This window comes from Jaculus jaculus, chromosome 11 (assembly GCF_020740685.1).
Source record: "Jaculus jaculus isolate mJacJac1 chromosome 11, mJacJac1.mat.Y.cur, whole genome shotgun sequence".
Taxonomy (NCBI): Eukaryota; Metazoa; Chordata; class Mammalia; order Rodentia; family Dipodidae; genus Jaculus; species Jaculus jaculus.
This window is the reverse complement of record NC_059112.1, coordinates 68,391,347-68,403,427: the sequence shown is the minus strand read 5'-3', so window position 1 is coordinate 68,403,427 and position 12,081 is coordinate 68,391,347.

Below are 12,081 nucleotides of genomic sequence, written 5' to 3'. Positions count from 1 at the left end.
GGAAAGTGTATTTAAAATTGACATTTGGGGTTATCCTTTGCCCTCCACATGCATGCACACCAACATACACTTATGTACCAACCCACATATGAACATATACACACACATGTAAGCACACCACATACATACACATGCAAAAATGAGTTCAAAAACCCTCACTTTCCAAAGTAAGTGTCTTCTTATTAAGATAAATATATATTAACTGAGCTCCAGGGTGGGGCACCCTTCAGCCTTGGTTTTAGATGGTACCATGAGAGCATTCAACTGCCAGTGGCTTTAACACCCTTCTCCCATTCCACAACATGGTCCTGTTTTGCCAGCTCATGTCTCCTTAGTTGTCTATATCAACAGAGAAATACAGCATCATCATCATCATAATATCCTGAGAGGCCATGGAAAGAGGTGGAAGAGGGAAGAAAGTGGTGACACCAAGGGTGAAGAATGAGTCTATTCTGGGGCAGGTTGGTGGGAATAAGTTGGGAGTTTAAGAGCGAGGACTCTGGATTGCTGTAGGTTGGAATGGTGCAGAGTTTTCAACTAGCTCTGGAAATAAAGAAGAGGCCTAACTTGTGGTATTTGCTGAGGACCACACATAAACACATCCTCCACAATGCATTACAAGCTGCCAAATGCAAAATGAACTAGCTAGAGAAATTCAGCATGCCACTGGATGGGAGGAAAATACAGAGGAGAGAAAGAAGATTTAGTATTTTAATCACCTTTAATGTTATTTGAGAAAGAGGATGGAAAAATTGTTACATTGGGCTCCTGAACTATGTAAAGGTAATAAAATAATGTTATTTTGACTTGTCCAAATGAATTTCCTGGGTTATAAGGATGGTTTTGAGAGGAAAGAGGAAAAGAGTACTTGTTATATATAAGGTATTTTACAGATGTTATGATATTTATGACTTGCAACAACCCTCTGGACAGATGTTTAATTTTATAGATGAGGAAACACAAGTTCAGACTTGTTTTAACTTCTCTAAGGCCACAGAGATGGGAGGAAGTAGGTGTAGAATGCAGGCCTGGTCTCTCCAGCCCCAAGGCCTATGCTGTACTTACTGCCATATCCTGCACAAGGCTCTGTTTCCTCTGTGGCCTCCTCACAAAGACCTAGAACCCAGACTAGAGGAATTTGTGAATTATCTTAGTCTTTCATTTACTGCTTCTGCTGTAAGGACCTTGGTTCCCAGATTCTCTAAGTATAATTTTCTCTCTTTTAATGCCTCCTTTTATTTCAATGTCAAATACAAGTTAGTTCAAGAACACTGATAAGCTTAATCCCTCTATGAGAGCCTTGAGGGTCCAAGCCTTGAATACAGGGGACTTATGGATTTAGATTCAGGATATGCAGGGAATTTTCTCCAAAACCCAAATCTGTGCTGTGATGTGACTCACTCCTCTTAATTTAAGGGATTAAGCCCTTTCTTGGGACCATGTACCTCTGGAAGATAGGTTTTTGGTAACTGAGCTCAAGGGTATTTCTTTGGTCCGAGTTGTACTATTATTGGCAGCTATTTCTTCTTAATCTCCAGATAAGTAGCTGCCTGTCTACCTTTGACCTTCATGGGCTTGGACATTACCAGACTGGGTGAGTGGATGCACACCCTCACAGTTTGGATTGAACTTTGGTTGAGGTTTTCCAATATAAAGTCCTAAATCTCTCAGTCCAATATCTTTAGCTGACACATTAGTCCATTACAAATTTAGCCTTGTTCAAACTCTTTGGTCTTGGGCAGCAGAATGCAGCCAGTCCTTATGTTAGTAGCCCAGTTCCAACAAAGTCCTCTGCAGTCTTTCCTTCCCCTTAGAAAGCTCATAAGCCAAGCTTCGAAGTTCAGTACTGTCTGCACTTAGCATTTTCAAATTCTCATAAGAATAGTCCATAAAACTTGGCTTAATACTCCAGAAAGCACCTTCAGTTGCAAGCACCAACTCCATGTCTGTTGCTCCCAAACAAAAGTTCCAAAAGATCAAAATCCACATGGTCAGGTTCATCTCACCCCATTCTAGATACCAACTTCTGTAGTAGCAGACAGCTTTGGTTTGCTGAGATGAATTTCCAGACTAGGCACAGTTAGTGAGAAAGTGATTTATTGAAATTTACAGATCAAGGGGAAGTTTCATAATGGCAGAAGCTGCGTGCTTTCACAGGACCAAACACACACACACACACACACACACACACACACACACACACACACACACATTCCCAGAAGCCACAAGCCAAAAGCCACACTACACAGTGCACTTAAGGAACTCCAGCTAGGCACACTTTGCATATCTTTAGATTTGAATTTCAAGCCTACAACAACACCTTAGGGCTAGACCCTAAGACTGACTCAGTGACACCTTCTCCAGCCAGGTGGCTGCAGATGTAAACTACAGACTTAACAAAACACTGACTATATTGGGGGGGGCATCTATTCATACAGGGGCATACCTTCTATTTCACATTATTGCTTTCTTTTTTCTTTCTTTTTATTCTTTCACTTTCATTTTATTCACAACTTCGTAATTTATTAAATTGTAGTATTTTAATGTGTATCTCCCTGGAAAAAGTTTTTATGAGTTTTTTTTTCTTTTTCTATATCTACAACATTACTCTACTAGTTCTTATGCCTGTAGCCCATATACTTTCCTTCTTATTCTCAAATTATCCCCTGTGTTCCCAATTTCTTATTTTAATACTTCAGTGTTGATACCCTTAGTCCTGAAAAGACCCTACAAACTACCTTCTCCCTAACCAGTACCCTAGTGCTCCTATCTATGAACCTGATCAGCAACACAGGTGACATGCACAAGTGTCTTCTACTGCAAGTTACCACCAGGACTGTTTTCACATTATTGCATCTGCTATTGCAGATGTTGATTGCTTCCTAAATAGCAGCAGGTAACACAAATCTAAGCGAAGACATGTAAGTCACCAGAAAGGTTCATATAAAGTCACACACACAAACAGAAAAAGCAGGGAAAGGGAGAAAACATAAAAGTGGGAGATCCCCATCCCAACAGATTCACAAAGCAACCAAGAAGCACAAAATACTATGACATACTAATCTACTATGACAATTCCATAAGCTCGCTGGTCCCTGGTACCAGAAACCAAAAATGAAAGCTCTGAAATGCCAAATAAAGATTTCTGAGTTCTACTTTAAAAGAAAATGATCAAGGGCTGGGGAGATGGTGAAGTGGTTCAAAGTACTTACTTGAAAATTCCACTGCCCTGGGTTCAGTTCCCTAGAACTACATAAAGCAAGATGCAAAATGACCCATGCATCTATGATCCCAATGTGCCTATGACAATGGAAAGTGGAGCCAAGAGTTCTGAAGCTCACAGTCAGGCCAGCTAGTCTGACATTTGATTGTAGTCTAGCAGTTCATTTGTAGTGGTAAGAGAGCTTGTCTCAAAGAAGGTTGAGCATAGACACCTTTAAGTTGTCTTCTAATCTCCACATGTATGCCATTGCATGACCCTTAGCCTCCACAAAGCAAAGACTATATGGAAGACTCAAATAAAGAAATGAAAGAAATCAATATTCATGACATAAACAAGAAAGTTACCAAAGAAGATGAAATTGTTAGTAATTTAGAGAAAAAAAATTAAAAAGAAGACAGGAGAAAAAAAAACTCAGCAAGAAAGTTGAAACTCTGCAAAAGAAACAGAAATTCTGAAAATGAAATAATCAATTAAGTAAAAACGTCGAAAGCATTATCAACAGATAAGTCTAAGCAGAAGAAGGCAAGATCAGATTAATAAGATATTCACACACACACACACACACACACACACACACACACACAGAACCAATAAACTTCTAAGAACTCAGATATATTATACATATATATATATTTTTTTCAAGAGATCAAAGCTAAAAGTCATGAAGTAGAAGGTAGTGAGATATAGACTAAAAGCACAGATGATGCAATAAAATTACAGCAGAAAATTTCTCAATACTACAGAAAGAAAGAGATATTCAATCACAATAGACATTTATTACCCAAATAGATATGACCAGAGAGGAACCTCTGTATAACACAGCATAGTGAATATTTCAAAAGTACAAAGCAAAGAAACAATCTTTAAAACTATAAAGAAAACATCAACTTATACACAAGGCAGAAACTTTACCAATTATAATAGTCAAGAAAGAATATAATGAAATATTTCAAACTCTGAAAGCAAATAACTTTGAACCAGGATTACTATATGTAGCAGCGCTATCTCTTAAAATTGATACAGAAATAAGAACATCCCAAGGCAAGCACAAATTAAAGGAAGTCATGGCAAGCAAGTCAACAGTGCAGAAAATACTTAACGGAATACTAGACCCAGAGGAAGAAGAAGGCAGTCTTATCCACAACAGCTGATATGGCTGCACAGAGACATCTGGGAAGGAATCTTTCATGTCCAGCAGAGAAACAGGGTAAACACCTAATAAAAATGGGGGAGGAAGAGATGGACTAACAAATATCAAACCACCATAACAATAATTAACAATAGGCAACCTCTCTCAGTAATGACCTTAAATGTCCGCAAGTAACCAGTTAAGAGATGCAGATTAAGTGACTGCATTAAAAAAAGAAAAAAAAAATACCTGTTATCTCCAGGAAAAAATACTTCTATAAAAATGCATCTATAAGTGGAAACCAACCTATAAAACAAATGGAAGCTGTAAGCATGCTGGTGCTAAAGTAGATTTCAAAGCAAAACTATTCAGAAGAGATAAAGAAGGCCACTACATATTAACAAAGGAACCATTTATCAAGAAGACATTACAATAATAAATATGTATGTATTAAAGTTGGTGGTCCCAATTTCATAAAACAAATGCTAAAAGGTAAGAACAGACAGATTGGTCCTGATACAACAATTGTGAGAGATCTCAATACCTCACTCTCATCTTCAGAGAAACCTTCTGTTGCAGTCAGGTTCACATTGCTGGCAGAAAGCACCTGACCAAGAGCAGCTTCTTGGAGAAAAAGGTTTATTTTTACTTATAGACTCAAAGGGAATCTCCATGATAGAAGGGGAAAATGATGGCATCAGCAGAGGGTAGACATTACCTCCTGGCCAATAGCAATAGGAGAGTGTGTCAAACACTGGCAAGGGGAAACTGGCTATAATACCCATAAACCCACTCCCAAAAATATACCACCTCCAAGAGGCATTAGTTCCCAAATCTCTATCAGCTGGGAACCTAGCATTCAGAACACCTTAGCTTATGGAGGACTCCTGAGTACATTCTACCCCTGGTACCCATAAACTGATAACCATATATGATGTAAAATGCAGGTGCATTAAGTCTAATTTTAAAAGTCCCCAGAGTTTTTATTTATTTATTTATTTGGTTTTTTGAGGTAGGGTACCACTCTAGCCCAGGCTGACCTGGAATTCACTATGGAGTCTCAGGGTGGCCTTGAACTTATGGCAATCCTCCTACCTCTGCCTCCCGAGTGCTGGGATTAAAGGCGTGCACCACCACGCCCGGCTTTTTTATTAATCTTAATTATGCTCAAACATTCCCATAATCCCAAGTCTTTTAACTAAGCAATAATACAAAAAAGCCCCCACTCCCCCAAACCCATAATGGCACAGAATAAGCATTCACACCCAAAAACATGGCACTTGGCATAGCAAAGAAATATCCAACCAATACAAGATTTAAACAGGGCACATACCAAACTCTGTAACTCCAAGTCCAACAACTCTAGTGAATAAGAAATCTCCAAGTTCAATAACAATGACAAGTCTCTGAAGTTTCAATTCCGCCCCCCCCAGCTAAGCTATTCACAATCCCACAAAACTTCAACTGATGCCAGCAGCTAACCCTGGCAGCCATCCAATAGTCCTAGTATCTCCATTAGGTCTCCAACTGCAACTCATGGCTTATCCTCATGGCTCCATCAGGTCTCCATGCAGGCAAACCTGCTTCACACTTCCCATGACCGTTTCCTAAACACAAGACTGTCTCACAAATCCAATTGCCCTCTCTTTCCTGCATTTCTTCTACTGCATAATACCAGGTAGGGTGCCAATTTGTTAATCCAGGGTAGGATAAAGCAGACTTTGAAGAACAGAGCACACCTTCAGTATTCAGATACGTTCAAAAACTCTGCACTCTTTTGTAGTTCCAATACAGGTCAACTGGCCCAATCTCAATGGTTGTAAATTCTCATGCAATTACAGCTAAGTAGGCAGCAGTTTTGGCCCAAAGATTTATTTTTTTCTGTGCCACATCCCTCTGCTCACACCAGTCCATTTCTACACAATGCAACCCTACACAAGTTCTCAGGACATGGGCATAATAGGAAGCCTTTCATATAAATTATTTCTAGCCCAGTCCAGGCAAAGCTCTTTCTCACTTCATAAGCCAAACCTCACAGTCCATAGTTCTTATCATATTCATGTCCTTCAACTCTGACAGAGTAGTTCATGAAGCTGTACTTGCAGCACTACAACGTGTCTTAGGCCAAGATTTCAAATTTGTCCACATTCCTCCCACAAAACAGTTCCAAAAGGCCAAAAGCCACACAGTCAGGTTTCTTGCAGGAATGACCCCACTCTCAGTACCAGTTTTAGTGTTGCAATCAGATTTGCCTTACTGGCAGAAAACACTTGACCAAGAGTAGCTTTTGGGAAGCTCCATGATGGCAAGGGAAAACAATGTCTTGAGCAAAGGGTGAACATCACCTCCTAGCCAACATCAGGTGGACAACAGCAACAGGAGAGTATGCCAAACACTGGCAAGGGGAAACTGGTTATAATTCTCATTAGTCCACCCCTAACAAATACTCTGCCTCCCTGAGGTGTTGATTCCCAAATCTCTATCAGTTGGGAACCTAGCATTCAGAACACCTAGTTTATTGGGGACATCTGAATCAAACTACCATACCTTCCAAGTTAAAAGTCAGCAAAGAAAGTTCAGAGATAAATTTACCATAGAACTGTATTTAACAGTATAAGAATCTATAGAATATTCTGCATAACAGATAAAGAATACATAGTCTTCTCAATGACATATGGAACCTTATCTAAAATTGATCCCATTACAGGCTACAAATCAAACATCAATTAATATGAAAATGGAAAGATTTCCTTATATTTTATCAGATCATATTGGAATGAAACTAGAAATCACACAAGCTACCCAAATCGCTGCTAGATGCTATTGCATATTTCCTTCCACAGTTCAAACTGTGGTGCATTCATGTCATAGTTTCCAGATGAATTAAATCCTTAAAGAAACTTACAGAAAGAAGTATATACTATTATTGTAATTCTGAACGCCACTTCTTTTAGCCTCTCTGGTGCCCATTTTTCTATCTTGGACTGAAACAAAAGCTCAGATAAATATGGGACATTCAATGGCATCCAGGATCAATTCTAATAGATGTAAAATTAGCAGGGCATTGTTATACATTTTTTATAATGGCTTTCATGTGAAATATTATGCTACAAAATTCAATTAATCCTCAATACCCTGCAGGCAGGGGGGAAAGAAAAAAGGTGAGGATCTTGGAACTATTATGAGGAAACTGGTTCAGCTACTTCCAGCTGATTTGTGATCCTATAGTGAGTGACTTTAGAAAGGGATGGGCCAGAGTCCCTACAGCCACCCACAAAATGGGACAAGCATAACTTGCATTTACCTAGACAGTGTGGTTATGAAGATAAATTTGTTTTCATTAATGCTTTCACTAATTGACAAAGACTAGCTTTATGCATCATTAACTGACATGTTTTATTTCTTCTGTTTCTTAGGATTTTATTTGTAAGATAACAGAGAGCAACACCAGCTCTGCAGTGTTCCACAAAGCCCTACCATTTGTTTGTTTTCTCCAGGCCAACAAAAACTCAAAAGCACAGGGTCGCAATTCAGTCACACTGCAAACTTTTGGACTGCTGCCTAGATTAAAAACAATAAAAACAAACAAAAAGGGTATAGTGTTTCCAGCTAAATAAATTTGTTGTATAGGTCCAACAAATTCTTGGCAACTAAAAAGTGCAAAGTAATCCACAGTTTTTGTTTGGCTGGAGTCATAGGGTACCCATTTACAGGGTTGGAAGACACTTTTGCTCATAGGAATGGGGTGCTAGGACTTGAAAGACTGGTTGGCAGGAGGAGAAAGCTTGGTAGCCACTGATGTTGGTAGCTCAGTGAGGTTTCTTTCTCAAGCTCTGCTAATGCTTCAATTTTCATAAGCAAGGGGGGAATCCAATGACTATGATTCCAATTGCCCAAGAGGTGGACGCTGTTCGGCATGCATCCTTGCAGCCCACTGCACAAGGTACTGATACAGTAGAGGCTTCCCTTTCTTCCCTTTCATTTCTAGGCATTTTGAACATTTAGCCATCAGGCTATAGAAATGCTCCAGTCTGCTGCTGTCCTTGGACTAATTTTTTTAAAATTTTCCATTAAAAAGGAGAAGAAATACATTCACATGGTTTCATTAAAAGATAAATACATTAACGTTAAATAGCTTTTCTATTTTCTTTCTTTTTCTTTTTTAATTGAAAGGCATTGTCCATGGTTGACCTGTATGAACTTATGGCCTAGCCTATCACCCCTAAAGTAGATCTGCATACATATTTTATTGGCAGCTACCTTTGTAGTTGCTGAAACTGAACTGTGTACCCTGCTACGTAATATTATGGAGGGAAAGAAAGTAGGAGACAGATGATTTGATTTTTCTTTAGATATTTAGAGGGGTGGCCAGCCTTGGCATGGGGCTCTGGGGACACTGTCAATGTCCCCAGCAGCAGCCCCCCAGCCCAAGCCAGACCCACAGAGCAAGGCTTATGGGTCACGGGCCTAACAGCTGGCATCCGGGAAGAAAGATGGGTCAGTTTCTCCAATATGTGGCTAGCCAAGTTTTTGCTCTAATGTTCAAAACATTCAGGAACTGGAGACTGTATCTCAGCATCTGAAAAAATGGAAGTTGGCACAAGACAACTAAGACAAAAGAAGTGAAAGAATGCTGTGTTCTTTTTAATTTTTTTTTCTTTTATTTCTTTTAATGCTGTGTTCTTAATAGTCTCCCATCATTGGTGAATGTTTTGTTTAAACACATTTCTTTAGGTGTTTCTGGGCTTATAGGAAGCTAATTCACATATAGACCAGTTTCATAAACATGAATATGTACACATATGCTTTTACAGGTAGTTAAAAGCATGAATTAGGCAATTATTTCATATCTGTGCCTTCATGGTGGTTCTTGCCCACAAATGCTTTTATTTTAAAATAAAGTCTACTTTTTATTTTTTAAAAAATGGTTGTTTCTCAAATCATTTCATTTTTGAAGATTTAAATCAATTGACTTCCCACCTAAAATAATTAGCATTGGTGACAGTGATAATATTTTCCAAACATTGCTCTAAACATTCAGGTGGGTACTTGCACATAAAGGAATCATACTGAAAGGGATATTGGAGCCAAATTTTAAGTCCTGGTATAGTGTATACAACAGGGATTAAAAAATTACTAAATAAGCACCAGATGGCTATAAACCAGGTACTATTGCAGAAGTCAATGACTTCTAACAAATTGAGTCAACATTTTTTTGTGGCAGAAAAAAATAAAAAATAAGTGCTGGCAGCAAAGCCCCTTAACTTCAAAAAGAAAAAAATAGGTAATAACTACATAAAATACAGTAGAAATGCAAACCAGGGACTTAAAACCAGTGGCCAATACAGTGAATTCCAGAATTAGATTGTCCTGTCCAAACCACAGTTAGAATATCAATAGGTAGCTAAGATCGCCTGAGAGCTGGCATCCAGAATAGAAATGGGGAGAAAAGTGCAAGCATGGGGTACGGAAATGACACTTCACAGATGAGAATCCATTACATCCCATCATATGCTCCTCAATTATATGCTCCAATAAAAAAGTAGAGGAATCGGGAAAAGTAGCTGGTGAATATACCCTGTAATTCTGCTGTAAGGTTTTTAGCCTTCCTTGTACTTCTACTACTTGAAATGACAGTTATGTTGGTCTAGCTGCCATATTATCCCTCTCTGCCTAAGAACACTTGTAGGCATGGTTGAACATCCATCCTACTTGGAGAATGAGGAGACAGAAATGGCATCATTTCTACTTCTGTGACATAAGTGGCACAGGCTTTGGTATAGGGTCAGAGAATGTAGAAAGACAAAGGTAATTAGTTATGTGGTGAAGAGGGATGAGCTAGACTCTGAAGGACAGACATAGATGCTTTTAATAGGAAAGTTTCATAACAAAGCCAAAAATAACTATGCAGCTTTAAACCTACCCTGGTCTACTTTCTGTTGCTAATTACACAGTATCAGGAACTGGTAAGTCATAAAGACCTGAGGTTTATTTTGGCTCATAGTTCTAGTATTAGGTCACATAACATGTCTGGTAATGGCCTTCTTGCATATTTCACCTCTCCTGACATTTTTAACCTGAATTCTGGACATGGTATCAAACTCAAACATCTCATCAAACTCAAGTTCTCATGCTTGTATCATGTGGTGGCTTGGACGTAAAATGCCCTCCATAGCCTCATGTGTTTGAATACCTAATGCCCAGTTGCTAGTACTCTTTGGGAAGGTTGTGGAGCCTTGATGGAGAAAATGTGTCACTAGTAGGGGGGTCCTGGGATGTTTTAGCTCAGCTAGCTCCACTTGTCACATTCATCTTGCTTGCATTAATTTCTCCCTGCTTATGTGAAGATGGTGAAGATGTGACACCTGCTGTCTGCTCTGGCTATGCTTTCCTTGTCCTCTTGGACCTGTAAGCCTGAAATTAACCCTTTCCTTCCCCAAACTGCCTCTGGGTGTTTTGTTCCAGCAAGGAGAATGTAAGTGCTGCACATGGTAAGCACTAAGTGACCTACTTCTCCACTCCAAACTCATCCTGATCACCTGTTAAAGGTCCCATCTCATAATTTATTATACCAGGGATTAAATTCAACATGACTTCAAGAAGAGACAAACTCTATCCTACCATAAAAAGTGTTGGTATGGAACTAAGATTTGGAGTTTGAGTGACATTATGGAACTGGAAGGTAAAAATGAAAAGACCTGGGGATTAATATGCTCTATTGCTATATTAAATATCACCTATGCTTTGAGGTCAAGTAGACCTCTGCTCAGATCACTTCACTACTTACTCATGTCACTACTTAGTGTGGGAATTATACCTGCACAGGGTCATGTTAAAGATAAAATCAGGCTCATGGTTCAGAAAAAGAGCTCAGTAAAATGTCAGTTCTATCACTGTTACTTCATAAAAGTTAATGCTGAGCTTACAGAGGGTGATATCCTGGAGCAAAGTGTTCATTCACCCTTTTCCTTAGTAATTTTTTCCTGCTTCATGCACTGGATGGTGATAGAGATAAGGGGGCATGGTGACCTCTTTTCTGAAGCTAAGAGTGGATAGTATTAATGCTAAAACTGCTTGGCATGTATTCCTGGCTTTCTGACTTTTAGTGACATGTAAGAATTGCACTTCTTATACTGTAGTGGTTGGACAGAACCTGAAGATACTGAATTTTTAGTGTAATAACCCTAAGCCCCAGTTATTAGGGTTCTCAGTATGTCCAGGAGAAATGGTAGAAATGTTCTCTGTCTATACTGCCCAGTTGGGTAACTACTGGCCACATGTGGTATTGAGCACTTGCAATATGGGTCATTCAACTGAGGAATATAATCTTTAATGTTATTGAATTTTAATGAAAATATAAGTGACTAGCACCATGTCATTAGACAGTGCAGCTCTCGATGGCAGGCATGAGAGTGATGCTGTAGAACTTGCAGCATGCAGTGATGTTGTGGTCTGAATGTAAGATAAGTCTCATAGATTCTGGCATTTGAACATTTGGTCCCCAGCTGATATCAGTGTTTGGAAAGGTTGTGGAACTACTAGGAGGTGGAGCATTGTTTCAGAAAGTAGGTCATCAGAGGCAGACCATGAGCTTTTATTGCCTTACCTCACTTCTTGTTTGCCCTCTGCTTCCTGACTGCTCTGCAATGTGACCAGCTGGCCTCTTTCTTTTGCAGCCATGATTGGAATGTATCTCCTAGAACTGTAAGTCAAAATGAATTCTTTCCTT